At 43.6% G+C, this 15770-nt stretch overlaps 1 protein-coding gene across 1 annotated transcript in view; it reads right to left on the reverse strand.

Annotated features, from left to right (window-relative positions):
- CDH13 (cadherin 13) overlaps positions 1-15770 on the reverse strand; it is a 1022278-nt gene that overhangs the window by 565090 nt on the left and 441418 nt on the right. The window lies entirely within an intron of this gene.

Consider the following 15770-nt stretch of genomic DNA (forward strand, 5'->3'; position numbering starts at 1 on the left):
CATGAAAAGATCTCCCTTGACCTCACTATTCATCAGAGAAAGGCAAATTAAAACCACAATGAGATATTACTTCACATTTGTCAGAATGTTTACCATCAATAAGTCAACAAACAAGTGTTGACCAAGATTTTAAGACAAGAGAATCCTCAGGCACTGTTGGTACAGACCGGTGCAGCCACTGTGGAAAGCATCATGGAGTTACTTTAAAAAATTAAAAATGGAACTGCCTTATGTCCCAGCAATTCGAATTCTGAGACTATATATGAAGAAACCTCCATGTTCACTGTAGTAGCATAATGATCTGGCTATTACAATAGCCAAGATCTGGAAGCAGCCTAAGTGCTCATCAGTAGATGAGTGGATAAAAACGCTGTGGTACATGTACACATGGAATACTACTGGGCCATAAAAAAGAATGAAATCTTACCCTTTGTGACAGTATGAATGGACCTGGAGAGTATTGTGCTAATAAGCTAGTCAGAGAAAGACAAATACCATATGATTTCACTTATTTGTGGAATCTAATGAAAAATAAACAAACAAGCAAAATAAAAACAGACTCAGAGATACAGAAAATAGACTAATAGCTGTTAGAGGAGAGGGGTTTAGGGGGGCTAAATAAAAAAGGTGAAGGAATTAAGAAAAAAAAACACCTCATAGTCACAGATAACACTAAGGAGATTATCAGAAAGAAAGGGGGTAGTGGAGGTAGAAAGAGGATGAAGGGAGGAGAAATGGTGATGGAAGGAGACTTGACTTGGGGTGGTGAATACACAATATAATGTACAGATAATGTATTATAGTTGTACACTTGAAACCTATGTAATTTTATTAACCAATGTCATCCCAATAAATTCAATAAAAAAGAAGAAATGACTAAGAAGAAATGTATTTAGAACGAATTTGAGGTGAGCAGGCCAACAGTGAACACAGCTGTTATGCATTCTGAGCTAGAAGGAAAAAAATCAAAACCCCAGCATGGAAGGATGAACTAAAATCCCTGGGCAGGAATCAGGCAGATTTAGGTTCAGACCTGGGAAGACATGATGAAAGGACATCTGAAACTCTTGTGTTTCCACAAGCCTGATGCTGCTGCAAAATGCATCCATTCCTTAGAGTCTAGGACAGCCGTGGGCAAACTACGGCCCGCAGGCCGGATCCGGCCCGTTTGATGAATAAAACTAAAAAAAAAAAAGACCGTACCCTTTTATGTAATGAAGTTTACTTTGAATTTATATTAGTTCACACAAACACTCCATCCATGCTTTTGTTCTGGCCCTCCGGTCCAGTTAAGAACCCATTGTGGCCCTTGAGTCAAAAAGTTTGCCCACCCCTGGTCTAGGGCCTAGACAAATGGCTCTCCACATCATTAGTAAGTACATTTACATAATGTGGAGGACCTGTCTCCCCTGAGAGGAGTTCACTCTTATTTCAAAGAAGAGCTAAGAGAAAACTTTGGAGACAAGGATAAAATAACTGCTTTTGTTTCACAAAAGATTTACTGACCCACAGCTAAACCCTCAGTCCAGATGACTTTCTTCAGCATCCTAGAAAGGCATAATGTCCCCAGCTAAGAGAGCCTTCCTCTACTTCCTTCCCTCCCCACCATGCACACATACACTCACCCACAGATGCTACTCTTTCTACCGGACAATAGCTCTTGACTCTGTCTTCCCTCCAGTCCCCCTTCCTCTCCCTGCCCATATGCCCCTCATTGGCAACCTGAACTGTTGTGACAGCTTCCATGTGGGTCTCCTCTGCTCCTGATTTACTTAGTCTTCAGGTATGAGCCACTGCAAAAAGAATCTTCCTAAAATGCTAATCTGGTCAAGTCCTTCCCTGGTTTATAACCCTCTGTCACCTGTATAATAAAGTGTAAATTCCCCAAAGTAGTTTTTACAGTTATTCATCTTCTAGCTCTTGGTTATTTTCTAATTTTATTTGTGAGAAGTTCTCCTTGCATCACAGTCATATTCCATTATTCTCAGTTCTCATTCCATCCTTTCTCTGGTCTCTGGACATTGGATCATATTCTTCTCGCTGCCTGGAGAATTCTCTTTCTTCCCCTCCTACCTTCACCTTGCCTCCTGAATCCCACCAATCAGGCCAGAATCCTCTTGGGAATTACTTCCCCATCTTCTCAACTTCTCCACGTTCCCACAGCTCCCCATTGCAGTGCTCACCTACCCGTCTACTGGACTTTGCCTCCCCAAGATTGGATGTCCTGGCACATAGTACTTGCTTGATAAATGAGACCCAACTTTTCAGCCTAGAATGTTTGCCTGCATAACTGGACAAAATTGAGACTCTTTCTTTATCTCCTGGTTCAAACCACACAATGCAACAAGAAACACCAACATTTCCAATAAAACAGCCATTGATGGAAACATTTAAAGTTACAACAAAGGGTCATTGTGCCCAAGATCTCCCCGCTTACTGTTGCAGAAAGACAGGCCAAGTCCAGATGCCAGGAGGCATTGTTCCCAGTGACCCAGCCCCAAGGGAAGTCTCTCTCCTATGATACATTCGGAAGCCAGGGCTAGTTCCAATCTAGAAAAGGAAATAAAGGTGGCTTCCTTCCTTCCTTCCTTCCTTCCTTCCTTCCTTCCTTCCTTCCTTCCTTCCTTCCTTCCTTCCTTCCTTCCTTCTCTTCAGAAAACTGTTAAGTGGCTTGTTTCTGTCTCCATCCAGTTTTTGCCTCAATCGTCTTCAAAGCCAGGACTGGAACTCTGACCACAAAAGGGCCAACCCACTTCCCATAGTTCCCTGGGCGCTGTACCCCCACTTCCCTTACTGAGCGTTGGCTGTGGCCTCCTTGCTGAGAAAAATGAACACTGATACCTCTTAATTACACCAAAGCTTGTTTTTTTCTGCTTTCTTTTGTTCCTTGGGGCTCCCTTTGAACAAGGCTGTCAGCAGAGACACACACAAAAAGTGTTGGATGAAGCGAGGCAGTAGCTTTCCTTGTCTGGTGAAGAAAGCCTTTTTCTGCTTGTCAACATGTGGTCTATTTGTTAAACTAAGACATGACCCCCAGCCTTGACTCAATTCGAAAACGTGTACATCAAATGAATGTCTGTGAGGTTAACCTCATTTCTCCACAATTCACAGAGAATTTTATCTCTCCCTTCATTGTTTTCCAGGTAGAATTGGGACGATTGGCACTGAATTTGTCAGCCTCGGAAGACTGGCTCAAGGGATTTCTTTTTCATCCTGTTTTACTCACCCAGTTGGGAATATCTAATGCGCACAATAAGATTAGCCTCTTTCCCCACTTGCCAAATCCTTGATTATGCAGCAGCAGCAGCAGCAGCAGCAGCAGCAGCAGCAGCAGCAGCAGCAATAAGGGAAGACTACTGTTCAAGTCCAAGCTCATGTGAAAACCCATGCGTAACAGAGCACACCTCCTCCTGCCTCTGCCTCTCTTGTTTTCTGGGGTTAACATCTGAAAGCTCATGGAAAGAGGTGCAAAGGGGCATCTGGTTCAGTATTTTGGCTGCTACAAAATAATCATAGGCACACACACAATAAAGAGGTGATTATAAACTCTGATGCTGATTCACAGACTGACAGTGCAGGAAGGAATAAAGTATTTTCATATATTTTTCCAGGGGAAAGTTTTTCTCAGTTTCCGGGGAGTTAGCATTGTTAGACCAACAATGATTTGTGTGTGTGTGTGTGTGTGTGTGTGTGTGTGTGTGTGTGTGTTGCTCCTTTGGTCCTATATTTAGTCAATGTTCTCAGAAACTGGCAATTGGCTCTTTTCATGTTTTAGTTTTTGGAGATAATGTATATTTTTGTCTTTTTCTGTGTCTTCACTGATACTTTAGTAGAAATTTGGGAGGTGATGCATCAGTGGCAACTAGCCTGATTCTACTTTAAGCTGAAATGCAGTGGACATTTAGTTTGATTGCATAACCAATGTTAACCTCATGAGGATTCCTCCCATTGCGTGCTTCTCTCCTCCCATTAGACAAACAGTAGTTGGTCATACAAATGGGTGAATTAACAAGAAGCAGAAAATGATTCATTCCATTCCAATGTGGAATATGACAGCTGTGAAGTCAGACTCATGTCCTGTGTGCCAACGTTCCGAGCATGCAGCCCACGTTTTTCCTGTGCTAGTTGTCTCAGTCCATAAGCATCCTTTTGTTAGTGGCGGAAAAATGGCACCAGGTGTTAACTTTGGTTCAGCCACCTCAGTTCTTGAGTTCTGGCTAAGAGCATTCAGAGCCAAGACTCAAATGGTAAGAGAAAGTTTATCTAGGAAAGAAGTCACAGAGGTAGAATAATTGAGCCAAAGAAGAAATGGGCTCAGGAAACAAGTCACAGCAAAAGAAGGGCCCTTGGCGCTTGGGGGTTTGGGGGAGAGAGACCCCTGGGAAAGATGGGGGTTTGGAAAGGCAAGGACAGTCTCCAGAGAGCCACTCAAAACAGGTGTGGTAGAGCTGAAAGAGCAAAGGGGCAAGGCCTGCTTCTAGTTTGCACTTGGCTGTGTGACCAGTTCCTTAATGTGATGCAAGGGGCAGAGTTGTCAAAACATGACCCTTGGGGCTCAGCCTGGACATGAAACTAGCTAAAAAACCCCTGCGGTGAATGGGTGGGTGGTCAGCCACTTCTCCATGCTGGAAGTTCCGCTCAAGCATAGCTCCCCGGGGAGTCAGTGAATCCCCAACCCCATACAGCATGGCATCCCATTGGCCCCAAGGTCAGAGGTGTGCTGGAGCCAGGTCCTACTGCCAATTGTTAAATATTCATTAATTATTCAAACCAGTAGCTTAACATTAGCGACTGTGGGAGTATTTATACCAAAGAATGTGGTAAGCACCACAAATCATGGCTCTCCTCACCCCTAAGAGCCAGGTTCCCAGCATACTCTTGCCCAAGGCATTGCTTTAAGAACCTTTTGAGCTTGGCGTGTCAGCATTTTGAAAAACCCTAATTTAACTCCGGTGCCCTGTCACATATAGAAATTTTTTGATATTTGCAACCAGAGTAAAACAAAGACTTATATTTTTGATATTTATTTATATATTTAAATGCCATTTAACAAAGAAAAATAAACCAAAAATTGAGTTCCCGTGTCACCCCTGACACGCGTGTCATAGGTTCGCCATCACTGATCTAGATCTCAGACTACTCCTGCTAATTTGGGTACCAGCACTGAGGCTGCAAGACACTCCAGAGTTTGACTGTCCACCCACTGACAAGGTTGTACTTGAGCCGGCCACTAAGAAGGAAGAACCAAGGGAGCAGAGTGCCTCTCCTGGCAAACCTGTGTGATGTCTTCCCTGTCTGCCCAGGCATGATGGGGAATGGGTAGCAGCACTTCTCATTTTTAGCTGACCCCTGGTTTATATATACCCGTCCCCCCAATAAAGCCTATTCTTTAATTCACGCCATGTGCTATTTTGAAACCAACTTGGAGCCCTGGTGTATGGCAGAAGGAACTCAACTTACACAACTCAATTGGTATCACAAGTAGACCATCTTGCATGGTGCTCTAGCCTCAGTTTTCTCAATAAGACAATGAGAATATAGTATTGGTTTCTGAGAATGTGTGTAAGTTAAATGACAGTTCAAGTGAGCACACTATGCAAACAGCAAAGACCCATGGACACTAACATTTATGTATGTTATTGTGTAGAGATCATTGGTTTGGAAGTGAAGAGTCCTAGGTTTCATGTCAGCATTGCCACTCTCTTGGGCAAATTACTTAATTTCTCTCACTTTTAGCTTCCCAATCTGAGAAATGGGTGGAGTACTTTATAGGGCTGTTGTAAGAACTGAACAGAACAACAAGGATAGCCATGTTTGGCTAAGATCCTGACACTCATTAGATGTGGAAGGTTTAGTTGAATTTGAAAATTCTTCAACTCTCCTACTTCTGGAGTGCTCATTCAAGCTGCAATGCCAGAACCTTTAATGTTCACAAATAATTAAATATAAATTTAGTAATAAAGCCTTAGGAAACTTTCAAATTGAGAACTGCAAGGCTGATAAACTCAGGGCTAAAAATATTGCTTCCTACATAGGCTCAGATGCCTTTATTTGCTAGATGTATATAATGGAGGTCATTTTTGCATATATATGTATTTGGTAAAGAACCAAAACAACTCAATTATGTTTTATCCTTATTAAACTTTGTGAAAAAAGTGGATGAGTTGCTAATGATGAATATAAGCTTTTATTAGACTTAGTAAAAATAAGTTAGAATCACTTCTGTTTAGTTGTGAATAAAGATAAAAGTTTTGATTTTTAAAATTTAAGTGGGTTTAAATACCATTGTATATATGAGTAAATCCTGAAATATAGGAGCTTGCTTTCTTTCTCTCCCTCCATCACTCCCTCCTTCTCTCTCTCTCTCTCTCTCTCTCTCTCTCTCTCTCTCTCTGTCTCTCTCTCCACACACACATACACACAAACAAAATCTATCAACATAAGATTTATCATAATCTGCTAAGGATGCTTCTATGACCTGACATAATGGTTGACTGCCAAGCAATTTATCTGGTAGCCCCAATACCATTGTGGAAAATTAAAATTTATAGGAAATATCCAGACTGATCATATAATGGTCTGTTAATTTCATTTTAACAACAAACCAGGCTATGGTCACTTTAATTAATCAGTAACCAGTGAATGTCTTATCCAACCAGCCATAGACCTGGCTAGAATTCAAGTCAAAGAATACTTGATCCCTACTGTGTGTTATGCACTGTACTGAATCACTACACTTGATGAATTATAGTTAATGGAAGGATAAGAAAAATATAAAAGAAACTAAGTTGCTGCTCAAAATGTGTCATGTCATCAAAGAAATATAAACATGTATAAAGAAGATCAAACAAAAATTCCATAGTGGAGACTATAAAAAAAAAGTTCAGCACTGCCCAATAGAAATATAATGGAAACCATGTAATTTTTAATTTTCTGGTAGCCACATTAAAAAAAGTAAAAAGAAACATGAGATTAATTTTAATCACACTAACATATACGAAGTATTTTTATTTCAACATGACATCAATATATGAACTATTAATGAGATAGTTTCTATATTTGTCTGTGTTTACTAAGTCTTTGAAATCCTGAGTGTATATCACACTTGCACCTCAATTTCGATGGTAGATTTTCAGCAAAAATATTTAATCTGTGTTTAGATTAAAATTTACAGTTGAAAAGGTAGATTCATGTGCCAAATTGTTCCAATAACTGGGTCAAATAGTAATTTTTAAGCTTAAATTTAAATTAAACTTTAAAATCCAGTTTCTCAGTTGCACTGGCCACACTTCAAATGCTCAGCAACCACATGCAGTTAGTGGCCACCATGTTGGGAGTGTAGACAGAACTCTGCAATGGTTCACATGGCCTTCTGGACAGTGCAGCCTCCGACTGTAAACAGGGCATCCCTGGGAAGTGAGGAGGGAAGAGTCCAAAACCTGGGGTTGCTGAATGTAGAGGTAAGTTCTGCTATTCACTTCACTATGGATTTTGGAGCACTGAGCTTCTGGACATCGTAGATGCCCTATATTCAAATTTCTCTTCCCTATAGTAGCCAATGGTAAGTTTTCGTTATTGAATAAAATTGCTAGTTGTTTTTAAAGGGGGAAATTCAACAGATGTACATTTCTGAGAAGAGAAGAGGCCTGCAGTTAGATTTGGATAAGAGCTGTGAAGCAATGGATTTTAAAAGAAGTAGAGGGATGATGGTGGTTCCATGAAATAGATCAGGCAATAGGATGGAGCAAGGGATGCTCGCCTGCATTTCTGTAGGAGGGTGACATGGCGCAGTGCTGGGGATCAGTGCCAGGTTTCTGGTCCAGCTTCTGGGATGCAGCTTGGCACCTAGGGGTTCTCAAAGTGATGCAAATGACTAGTATGTAGAGTAAAACAAGTTAAGTTTAATTCTACTACCATTGGACTCCTTAGCACCTATTTGCATAAGTGGGCATAAATGAGAGATACACAGTACTTGGATGGGGGAGACCTCTAATAAGCAGCTATCCAGAACTCTGAGGAATATTTAGCAACTGCCATAGATCACCCTCAGGTATGACAGACATTCATGACACAATCAAAGCCACGTCCTGGTTGAGTGGTTTTTATGACTTGGTCTAATGATCTATGTTGATTCTTTACAAAGAGCACATGGGCCAATTACATATTTCTCCCATCCTGGGTTAAAGATCTCTTTCTAAAGGCCCATTCTACCAATTTATAGGGGATATAAAAAAAGGATTTTCAGTAAAATGTACTTTCATTGGTTTTGATGAAAAGGGTTTGTGATGAAAGTAGAATCTCTAATAAGCATTTCATAAATGACTTGTCTTTCAAACTTAATATAAAACAGAATAAAATACGTCTCCCAAGACCTTCTTGCTTCCTCATAGATTTAAAGTCCCCTGCTCTTAATCAATCAGGTCCAAGAACTCAAAATTCTCTAAAGATGCAATCAAATATTTATCAGTGAAAGTTGGTAAAACTGAGAAATTATTTATGGCCCAAATTTTGAAATAGTCACACTTTGAAGGGGGAATAAAAAAGCATGTGCTGGGAACTACACACTCCCAAATCCTCCCTGCTGTCTGGAATTCAAAAACGGGAAGAAAATCACGTTTGAGGAAGTATGTTCACAACTGGTGTTTTACCCTCTTTTTAGAAACACTCAGAGAGATGATGGAAAAGTAGCCCCCAAATTCTAGTAATTTAGCTACTTACCAACCAATTTATTTGTCAGGTAGATGAATTATGCATCAGTAAAGACTGTGTCAAATCCCTAGAGCTGTCTGCATAGGCTTTCTGTGAACATACAATTCTAGGTGGCACAAACCTTAACTGGGAACCCCCTGCAGAGGGCTAATTCTCTGCAGCACCTTGCTTTTGATGCCTTTACCCTTTAGCAAAGGGCCTCCTTGCTTTAAAGGAATTCAGGTTGCGATAAAATATGACACACACACAAAAAAGAGAGAGAGATACTTAGTTTCCATTCATCCTATTGAAGTACAAAACAAAAAAGCATTTTTGTGCCAGCATGCCAACTCTTGTGTTGTTTATGATAATTTGATGTTTAGCTAAACTTAATTTTTCCAGCATTGTATTATAAAATTCCTAAACACGTACGAAAGTAGAAAGAAGTTTACAGCGTTCCACATTCTGCCACCACCTAGATTCTACTATTAACAATTTACTATACTTGTTTCATCATACATGAGTCCATTGATCCATCATCCCTCCATCCACATTATTTTTTGGTGTGTTTGAAAGAATTAAACTTAATTTTAATGCTGTTTTAAAGAGAACAATTGTCAGCCAGGATATTTCATTGCATAGGAGAATTCTCAGATTGCACTCAGCAGCCCTGAGCATGTTGGCTGAGAACACAGACTGAAATCTCAAAGGGCTGTCACCGAGCTTGTCTCTGCTGTGTAGGGACCGTGTGACTTCAGACAGGTTACTTCATCCCTCTGAGTCTCATTACTCTATTTGGCACATTGGAAGATTATCCCCATGCAGCTTCTATTATGAGTATTCAACATAATAGTTGAAAAATGCTTACGATTTTAGTGCTGGACAAATAATGAATTTGGATTATTTTCCGTACTCTGTAATCTTATGAAATCAAGGACGCTGTCAGTTTTCCTTTGTCATTAAATGCCCAGCCTCTAGCACAGTGCCTTGTAAGTAGCAGGTGCTGAGTGTATGCTTGTTGACATGAACTGATTGAATTTCAGAGATTTTCCCTCCTGGGACACAGCAAGTACTTATTAATGGAGAGAGGCAAGTACAGTTGGCTTCAAAGGCATGAGACACAACAAAGGTAGTTCAGGAAATGAGATGGGAACAGAGGATAAGGCCAAGAGAAAACCTAGCCTGCAAAGAAAAAGTATTTATACTGAGTTTAGTGACAGAGCAGAAGTGCCCTCTCCTGCTCCCTGGACCTCACCTTTTCAATGCACAGCCCAGACGTCTAGTTGCCATATGGCTTATGGCCTGCAGGTCCACCCCAGGCCTCGGAAGCCTGTTGTGCTCATGTACAGAGCACAGGGCAGAGTGAACACGGTGAAAATTTACAGCTCTAGGACTGGCCCTCAACCAAACACTGTCGGGGTTGGCATAGAAATATCCCAGCTCCCTTCCCTGTGGAATGGATAACTCTGACAGTGTGCTTCCTACCATTCCTTAGTGTTTCCCCCTGGGACTGCAATCCAGTCGCTCACAATGTTGACTTTCTTGATAAACAGGTCTCCCAAGTGGCTGCTTCCCTTCGCTGTCTCTCTTCATTACTCCCTTACCAGCATTCTCTTTACATTCTAAATAAACTGCATGCATTTGAATTCTAGTCTCGAGAAACTCAAAGTAAGACAAGTGTCTTTATTGTTTAACTAGGGGCCCGGTGCATGAAATTCGTGCACTGGGTGTGTGTGGGGGGGTGTCCCTCAGCCCAGCCTGCCCCCTCTCACATACTGGGAGCCCTCAGGCATTGACCCCCATCACCCTCCAATTGCTGGCTCTGCCCTTTGCCCAGGCCTGATGCCTCAGCCAGAGGCGTAGACCCCCATCACCCTCTGATCACTTGATCGGCCCGTTGTCCAGGCCTGACGCCTCCGCCAGAGGTGTCAGGCTTGGACAGGGGACCCCCATCTCCCCTCGATCACTGGCTCTGGCCCCCGCCCAGGCCTGAGGCCTCTGGCCCAGGAATCATGCCTGAGCAGGGGTCCACCATCTCCCTCTGATCGCTTGCTCCACCCCCCGCCCAAGCCTGACACCTCTGACCCAGGCTTCAGGCCTGGGCAAGGGGACCATCATATCCCCCCAATCCCCGGCTCAGCCCCCCGCCCAGGCCTGATGCCTCGGCCAGAGGAGTTGACCCTCATCACCCTCCGATCACCAATCACCGGATCGGCCCCTTGACCAGGCCTGAGGCCTCCGGCAGAGGTGTCAGGCCTGGCCAGGGGCCCCCCAGCTCCCCGCGGTTGCAGGCTCCACCCCTGCCCAGGCCTAACGCCTCTGGCTGAGGCGTCCGGCCCGGGCAGCGGGGACCCACAGCTGCAGCGGCCCCGCGATCGTGGGCTCCGCTTTAGGCCCAGGCAAGGGACCCCTAGCTCCCGGGACTGCCAGCTTCCACCGTGCCCAGCTCCCATCGCTGGCTCCACCCCTACTTCCTGTTATCACTGGCCAGGGCGGAAAAGGCACCTGATTCTCCAATCATGGCTGGGGGGCAGGGCAAAGGCGGCCCCAGGGCCGCCTTTGCCCTGCCCCCCAGCTCTTAGCTCCCCCCTGGGTTTCCGATCACTGTCAGTGGCAGGGGGCTTCTTCCTGCTTTCCCTTTCGCCTCCCTGCATTGTGCCTACATATGCAAATTAACCGCCATCTTGTTGGCAGTTAACTGCCAATCTTAGTTGGCAGTTAATTTGCATATAGCCCTGATTAGCCAATGAAAAGGGTATCGTCGTACGCCAATTACCATTTTTCTCTTTTATTAGTGTTGATAACCACAGAATCTCTTCAAATGGCCTTCTATACTGAAGTCTGATTTGGAGCTGCCCTGGCTCAGGCGGTTCAGGTGGACGGGGATAATATGCCTCTTTGGTTTCCTTTTCCTTCTCCCCACCTCCCAGCACTCGTAGAGCTGATAGGTGAAAACACCTATAAGCTCTCGTAGCTCTGCAGAGCAATGCTTGTCAGCCACTAGTAGAGTTGATGATGATAAAAGATATAAAGAAAAGAATAAGATGAATGAATAAAAGCAAGAAAGCACAAAAAGAAAAAATATGTTCCTTCAAAGGCATAAAGAGCATGGGAAAAAGAGCAGCTTTTGGAAGGCAGTGCAGTTATTCTGTAAAAACCATCTGGAGTTTTGGGAGGCTTTCACATATTACAATGTTAGTAGACTATCACATTTAGAAAAACAGTTGCTTTGTAGAGAATCCAGGTTAAGAGCCCATGTGGGCAGTACATAAAGCACTAAGGAGAGATGAATCCTCAGTTTGGAAACAAATTTGCAGGAACAATGCAGAAGAATGTCTCTAGTTAGCTGTACACTTATTGACCCATTATGTATCTCAAGGAAAGAGGCTTATAAAAATTATCCAAATACAGTCAGGGGGATGAATGTGTGGGAAACTTTAGAATGATCACAACTTAATGACCATATTTAGACATGTTTAAGAGAAAAGGTGTGCTAATAATAATTATGCCATTATTATAGTGTCACTGGATTTTAAGAGCTTGCTTATGACTAAAGATGTTAATCATTTCTCATGCATTGCAAATGAAATACCATGTTTTTTGTTACTATTTTACTCTGGTGTTTTACTTTTTGGTTGTATCAAACTTGTGCATTAAATATAACCATATTCTGTTTAAAAAAAACAATTATGCCAGAACAACCAATTTTCCAAGCAACTGAGATGTATGATCACCCTTGTTTTAACTTAATTAATACGACTGAAATTCCCATACTGAAAGTATATATATATATATTAGTGGTAGACAGGAGAGGAGAACATATTTTAGATCAGACCTCCATAAACTTGAGAGTGCAGCAGAATCACCTGAAAGGCATGCATAAAAAGATTCCTGGCCTCATTCCAATAGTTTCTGGCTCAGTGGTTCTGAGGTGGGACCCAAGCATATGCATTTCTAGTAAGTGACCAAGTGATGCGGATGCTGCTGTTTCATACCTGAAATAGGACCAGTTTAGATCAGTGGTTCTCAGCCTTGGCTGTACATCAGCATTACATGAGATCTTTTAAACATACTGATGCTTGGTCCTCAGCCCTTAGCCAACAGAATCAATTTCTGAGGGCAAAGACTGGCATCTGTATTTTAACTGCACCAGGCGATTCTGGTGCACACCAGGCTTAAAGAACAAGAACAAAACTTGTGTCTTTGAAATTGTTTAGGGGCATAGCCTTGCAGACTTGAGGATTCTGGTCCCTTAGCAATTGCCATTCTTGGCTTCAGGGAAAATTACACAAGCCATCATAGTAATTAGGGCTGACCGAAGGGGCAGGGCTCATCAGCCCCACCCTGTCCACTCAGAGCAGCTTGGCTTCCCTTTACATCATATCCTGTATGCCTGGAAAAGTTTTCTTAAAAAAGAAAAGACACCTAGCACAGTGGTAGATTAATTATAAATATGGTGATTATGAGGACACTGGATAATCTATCCTTCCTATCTAATAATAGACAAACATGGTAATTAACCGTACCTCCGACATGCTTCCCATTGGCTAATCAGGGCGGTATACAAATTAACTGCCAACCAAGATGGCAGCCGACAGCCAGGTAGCTGAAGCGAACAGGAGGCTTGCTTGCTCCAGTGATGGAGGAAGCCAAGGTTCCCCGCCTGCCGCCGCTGGACTCTGAGCTGCACTCTAAGAAACAATGTTGCAATTATAGAAGCTAAACAATCCACAGAAACCTGCTTTCAGCCAGCCGGGCCTCAGAGCTGGAGCTGCAACAGTGTTCCAATTATAGAAGCCAAACAAACCCAGATACCTGCTTTCAGCAGCCGAGGTCTCAGAGCTGGAGCCGAGCCTCAGAGCTAAAGCCTTCTCTCAGCTCCAGTGACAGCCATAGAAGGTAAATAAATCCCAAAATAAAAAAAAAGAAAAAAGAAAAAAAGGAAAGGTTGGGAGCTTCAGTCGCCCGCCAGCCCGAAAATGGCCCTCAGCCCCTCACCCAGACTGGCCAGGCACCCCAGTGGGGACCCCCACCCTGAAGGGGGTGTGGCCAGCTGCAGACAGCCATCAGCCCCTCATACAGGCTGACCAGGCACCCCAGTGGGGACCCCCACCCTGATCCGGGACACCCTTCAGGGCAAACCAGCCGGACCCACCCGTGCACCAGGCCTCTATCCTATATAGTAAAAGGGTAATATGCAAACTGACCCTAACAGCAGAAGGACTGGGAATGACTGGTCACTATGACACACACTGACCACCAGGGGGCAGATGCTCAATGCAGGAGCTGCCCTCTGGTGGTCAGGGCACTCTCACATGGGGGAGCTCTGCTCAGCCACAAGCCAGGCTGATGGCTGCCAGTACAGCGGTGGTGGTGGGAGCCTCTCCTGCCTCCTCAGCAGCGCTAAGGATGTCTGACTGCAGCTTTATGTCTGCTCCCCACTGGCAAGTGGACATCCCCCGAGGGCTGCCGGGCTGCCAAAGGGATGTCTGATTGCCAGCTTAAGCCCAATCCCCCAGGGAGCAGGCCTAAGCCAACAAGTGGTCATCCCCCAAGGGGTCCCAGACTGTGAGAGGGCACAGGCCGGGCTGAGGGACCACCCCCCCAGAGTGCACAAATTTTTGTGCACCGGGCCTCTAGTATATATATAAAAGCCTAAGTGACCTTTACGACCGGATGATTGGCCGGTAGCTATGACACACACTGACCACCTATGGGCAGATGCTCAACACAGGAGCTGCCCCCTGGTGGTCAGTGTGCTCCCACAGCCAACCTCCTGTGCCAGCCAACCTCCTGCAGTCCCTGCCCCCAGCTGGCTGGCTGGATCGAGACTGGGTGAGACACCAGGTGAGAAGGCCCCAATTGGCTCTGATCACCGCCCAGGCCAAGGGACCCCACCCTTGCACGAATTCATGCACCAGGCCTCTAGTTTCTAATAAAAGTAGATTTCTAGTAGTCTAAATCACCTTCACATCTCCTCCAGATCACCATAAAAACCTCTTCTTAGCTCATCTCTATGTATGCACTCTTTCCTACCACTCAATTCAGACCCTAACAAATCATTTCCTACAGTGGATCCAGAAGGTTCTTTTAAAATACACACACACACACACACACACACACACACACACACACACACGAAGACCTTCAGTGTTTCTTGCTGCATGCATGATGAAATCTCTACCTCTCACCTTGGCCTCCAGGACTTCAATTCTTACCATTCTCTTCTTTGCTCATTGCATTGTAGCCAACCAGGCATTTGCTCCTAAAATATACCCCATTCTATCCCATCTCCAGGCCTTTTCACATGCAGAGCTCTCTGCCAAGAATGCAGTTTACCAAGATCTTCCCTTGGCTGTTCCTTTCTATTCTTCCAATTTGCACTCACATGTCAGTAACTCCAACCAGACTTTACCAGTGCAGAGTCTGTGTAAAGATCCCTTCCCCCCTCTACTCCCTGATCTTGCCATTTGCTTTTTCATACCACCCCGCTTCTGCTTTCACAGCACCTGTTCTCCTCTGCAATCTTCATGCTTATATATTGACTCATTAAACTGTCTGTCTCCTCACTGGAATACAAGCTCCATCACAAGGGGACTGTAATGCTTGCTCAAACCTATGCTTACCAATCCCCAATCTTGGTGTCCAGCATGTAAAGGTGCTCCTTACTTATTTAATGAATGAATAAATAGTCCAATAGCCACAGTCACTGAGTCACTGAGATGATTCATTCAACTTAGCACTATTGTTCAAATTTCAAGTTCACCAAAAAAAAAAAAAATACAAAATGGTTAAAATTTGATTCTCCATGATGATGCTTCTGTGGGGGAAGAATGTGTTGACCAGGCAGCACCAGTATTTTTGTTGATTTTACAGTGACTGTTTCCTCTTGGGAAAGTTGTGGTTTTGATTTTTGCAACAGTGTGTTCTGGATCTGATTAGTATGATTTAGTTTCTTTGATCTGGTTCCTTTGATCTTAGTTTTTAGAAAGCTGACCCAATGCTGCTCCTGGAACAACACATTTGAAAACTAGGATCTAAATTAAAAGACCACATATCATCATTCTGATACAGTAATGGAA

This window comes from Myotis daubentonii, chromosome 15, assembly GCF_963259705.1.
Source record: "Myotis daubentonii chromosome 15, mMyoDau2.1, whole genome shotgun sequence".
In the NCBI taxonomy this organism is placed as follows: domain Eukaryota; kingdom Metazoa; phylum Chordata; class Mammalia; order Chiroptera; family Vespertilionidae; genus Myotis; species Myotis daubentonii.